General features: G+C 40.2%; 1 long non-coding RNA gene across 1 annotated transcript; it reads left to right on the plus strand.

Moving 5' to 3' along the window:
* The first annotated feature begins 995 nt into the window (after window positions 1-995).
* Window positions 996-4,378, plus strand: LOC121899082. The gene is made up of 3 exons (XR_006096620.1): window positions 996-2,215; window positions 2,445-2,500; window positions 2,653-4,378. It is a non-coding gene; the product is annotated as an uncharacterized LOC121899082 (long non-coding RNA).
* The last annotated feature ends 490 nt before the right edge of the window (window positions 4,379-4,868 follow it).

The raw sequence follows: 4,868 nt of genomic DNA on the forward strand, positions 1-4,868 counted from the left end.
GAGGAGGAGGATGGTGAGACAGAAAGAGGTGAGAAAAAACAAAAAAAATAGAGCGAGTGAAGAAGAGAATGTAAATAGAAAAAGTGAGATTGTTCCTGGTTTGAGAGCTGAGCTATTTTTTCTGCTTTTTTTCTCTTTTGTTGTAGGGAGGCTGTTATCTGAGTGGCAGATGACAGATACTGGAGTGTTGCAGTGCTGCGTGACGGGTCAGGCTGAGTTACAGTGAATCTCTTTTCTGCTCCTATCAAATTGCAACCTGAGTGGAGGAGACAAAATAATCGAATCAATGACAAAACTGTCAGACAGACAGGAAAAAACAAAGAATGGTGAATTATAATTAGTGGCCAAGACAACAAGCAAATCACCCTACACCAACAGAAAGTAATAGAGAGTTACAAGTGTTGTTAGACAGTCGGATATTCCAACTTTGTGCAGGGTAAAATCCATGCAAATGACTTTGGGCGATTTTAAGCATTTCATATTATATCAAAATCTATCGTAATCCATTGACCTGTAATGGTAAATGCTTCTACAGAGGAATGACAAAACCAATATAAAGTGTCTCAGTAAGGTTTTAAGTAAGTATTCAGAGCAGCTCCAGACTGGGTCTATTAGACCAAAATTGGAATACAGTAAGAAATAACTGTCATCATTTTTTTTTCTTTCTATTTACATCATAGCACTACAATTCAGCAGACATTCATCACACCATCTGCTAATTAAAACAAAAGATGTTATATAATCTGACGCAAACAGCAACAATGACTTCATTAGACAGATCTCACACAGTGTAAGAGGTAGTTAACTTGTAAGATTGATGTTACCACTCAGTCTACAGGTGCCCTAACACGTCACTCCAAGATCTCCCATTGGTTATCTCCCAAGCGGGTTGAGATCTGATGGCTGTGAGGGCCATGGCACCTGATTCACATAATTTTCATACTCATCAAACCATTCAGTGACCCCTTGTGTCCTGTATGGAAGCATCTGCATTTGTTGCGTTACTTAACTCATGCATTCAGGTTTTTCCTTTAATATGTCAATTGTGTGTATATTTGAACTGCAACGTTGCACTCAGCGTTCCTAAATTCAAAGCTGAGTCATCAGCTAACACTGGCAAATATAATTCATGTGACACTGACTGTTGCAGAGTGCAGCACTTTCCATTAGGCAAAAGAAAATATCATTCTGTATGTTTCATCTATGTTTTTTTTTTTTTTTTCAACTGGACCAGTGAAATGCAATTAAGTTGTAAAAATACACAAACAGGAAATTGGAGCTGAAATTTCACTTCAAACTCAATGAAATGTGGCAGTTACAGTGAAAGAGGTACAGAGTGAGGAACAAAAGAAGGCAGAGGGAAGGCGGGGGAGAGCTCCTTGCTCCTTGACTTCAATCAGTGCCTGTTGTTTGCCAACAGCTACACTCTCCACCCTGCTTCACACCGGAGGTTGACAGGGTCAATCCAATTGCAGCTCAGGCTTTGGCCTCTTTCATTCTCCTTTCATACAGGAGATAAGCACATGACGTAGATCTATTGAATGCCCACGTTCAAGCCATGTTTGACCCCATTCATATGAGACTGCTGTCACAGGTTAATCTTGTGCTGTTGTCAGTGTTTGTAGAGGCTCCATTCTGCAACTGTAGTTGTCAACATATTGCTGCAAAACCTTGGTATAAGACAGAATTACATTACAGAGGTACCAAATACACTTTCAACTCTCTCCTCACACTCATCCCTTCTTTCAGCCCTTTCTAGACAAGTCAGGTTGTTGGTTTAACAATAAATTCCCTTCCGTAATGGAAACGCCTGTTCACCAAAACCAGGAGGAGGGTCAAAAGGTCAGACTGGATGATGTGTGTTGACCCATTCGGATCGAACAACATGGTTGAACCTGCATCGCTGACAGGAGAAATCAGACCCAAACTTAGACGTACAGAACATTTGAAATATAGCATTTATCTTGGCCAAGAGGAACTGTATTTACAATACTCTGACCTGACAACTGACCCGGAACCTACAGGCTATGCAACATGCTCACAGAACCAAACAAAACAAAGTTAAAGTTGCAGTTGTTCTGTGCCAATACAACCCAGGAAGTACAGCTAAGAGCTTGTACAGGGTGTAGCACAGAAACTGTGGCCCTCAGGGAGTCCTCAGGGACTGTAGGAGCAGCATTGACGTGGAACACTGTGGACTCTTACAGCCTGACAGGTCAGTGTCTGCAATAACCCATAACACACAATGAAATGAGATGACCAACCAAGTGCATCCATGTAGCTGAAATGTCTCAACTAAAGCACTGACACATCCCTGTGTGTCTCTGCACACTCCCCCATTGTACTTGTTCACCAGGTTTCTGCCCAATACTTTTCTATTCTATTTTGTTGTATGTGGTACAAGATCCATTAAATAATTAGATTTGTTTTCTCATCTGTCAAAGCAAAACAAGATTCCTATCCCCCGGTGTTCAGGACCTTCCAGTTGTAACCTCAAAATGTGGGTTCCTAACAATTCTCCAACTCCTTCCCTGTTTTTTTTTTTTCCCAGTTTCAGACAGCATATTGTGTCAGAACAGATTTAGACATCTTCCTCTCAGAAACCAGAGGAAACTCATTCCTTCCCTGACTCTGCACCTGCTTCTGTTATAGACAACCTGAGAACATCATGTAGCCCCTTTCTCCTCCAAAGCTATGCCCTGAGGTAAGCCTCCACCTAATACCAACAAGTGCACCTGAGGGCAAAGTATTTTTAAAGCCCAGAGAAGATTCTGAGGTAGAGAGGAGAGGAGAGGAGAGGAGAAGAGAAGAAAAGAGAAGAGAAGATCTTTTTGGAGGAAAGTGGATAAGCAGTGGGGGGTGTTGCCTGGAGGAGAGACACTCTGCTGTTACTGATTGTCCAGTGAATGGGTCAATCTATCGATAGACTCCTCTGTTTGTTGTATATCCACTAACACACAAACTGACACTCACACACACAAAACCACATTCTCTAAGAAGCTCCATTTACCCCCTGAAGTTAAGCTGAGGCAGTGGTGAGAATGTATTCTCTGGCTTGTCATCTTTGAAAACACTCTTCCTCTGAGGCTCTGTCAGCAAGTTGTGATGGATAACAGGGCAGTATATTATGTGTTTGTGCCTTAAAGGAAGTGCAGACACACACAAGACACCTGTGCACGTTTGGGTATAGCTGAAATAGCACGGGCAATCCCTCGATGGCATTACCAAAGTTTGTTATTTATTCTGCAGCCCTGCAACATCAAGAAACTCTGTGAAAGGTGCCACAGTTGATATAAAGGAGGAACAAAAAGGAAATTGCTTTTAGAATCAGTTCATGAAAGATTTATCAGGAATCAGGAACAAGACATCTGGCAAAAGTGCATAACCTGCTGGAATGTTGTTTGAGATTTCCGCATCTAACACACATCTGTCAGCCTTTAGAGTGCAGAAAAAGGGAGTTTTTTAAAAGTAAAGCATTGAATCCTCGAGAGAGACCTTCAGGCCTGCATGCACTCAGCTGAGTTTTTGTCTTTTGTGTAACAACGGAAATACAGCACACAAACATATCTCTATCATTTCACTTCTTGCAAATGTATTTTATGCAGCATGTGCAGCAGTTAAAAACACAGCATTTATCTTTAATTGTATTTCATTTAACTATCCATGTTCTAATTTCTGGCCATCCTACAAATATACACATGTGCACTGTGGTAAAAGTAAAGGGAATGGCTTTAGGTGCAACAGAGAAAAGGGAGAATTGACGCTGTAGTGTTATGAGTCAACACAAATCCTTTAAATCAACCTACAATGGCATAGTAGGTGCTAATCACCTATAACATGAGGTCCACAGCTTTAATCAGAGATTGATCGTGCCTTCAACAATATCAATAGCTCTTATTGATAAGGAAGTAGAGGTCACCCTATAACACAATAGCAGGGCTCTTGGATGTTAGGTGTTTAATATCCCAAACTAGTGCCATTTCAACTTTCATATAATGAATCTACATGAGCATTTAGGAGACATTCTTACAATCACTAGAGTCTACAGAACAGTGTTTAAAACAAACAAAACAGGTCTTGTATGTGCTAAGTGGACCAGAGGCCAGTGCCGCATCAATTTTTGCATTTATTTTCTTTTCCTTTATGACATAAAATAAAATGTGCAGTACGGCTGTAAATACTCATTTTGTTTGATGCTTTTTTTTCTGACGAGATAACATGATGAAAAGATTTGTGTCATAATATTCCTGTAGTTATGCTCTCAATGAGTTGTTAAAACTGAGCAGGGCAGTGTCTGAACATTAAGAATATTTCATTATTTATCAGCTTTTGACAGGAGCATTTATTCAGGATTTCAGCAGATAAGCATCAAAATAACACGATTATGCTAATACCAGAAACGCAGCAAACCCTGTTCCAGTGTTTAACTCGCTGAGTGACACCTCTCCTTCTGGGAGAGCAGTCCTATAGGAACCAGCAGGTGACAGTGATGTCATACACAAAATAAATCATAAGACTTCTCTTCACTTTTCTTTTGATTATGCAGATTGGTTCATTAATATATGCAAATAATCTGAGGGGAAAAAAAAGAATCAAGAGCTGATGCAAATCAAATGCAACTCTCCCAAAAAGACTGCAAGGATGTGGAAATGATGGTTTTCTTGCAAAGCCCCTTTTTTGTTGGTCAGAGTTAGAAGATCTGCAATGTGAATGAGGTTTCTCAAGGGGAAACATAACTGAGTCAGAAGCACCACACCTTGCATTTAAAACATAGATTTAAAAATTATTATACAGCAACTGAATATATTCAACTCTTCCTCTGGCATAAGGTATTGGTAATCATTGGAATGCCTGTCAGACAAATCACA

This window comes from Thunnus maccoyii, chromosome 6 (assembly GCF_910596095.1).
Source record: "Thunnus maccoyii chromosome 6, fThuMac1.1, whole genome shotgun sequence".
NCBI lineage: Eukaryota > Metazoa > Chordata > Actinopteri > Scombriformes > Scombridae > Thunnus > Thunnus maccoyii.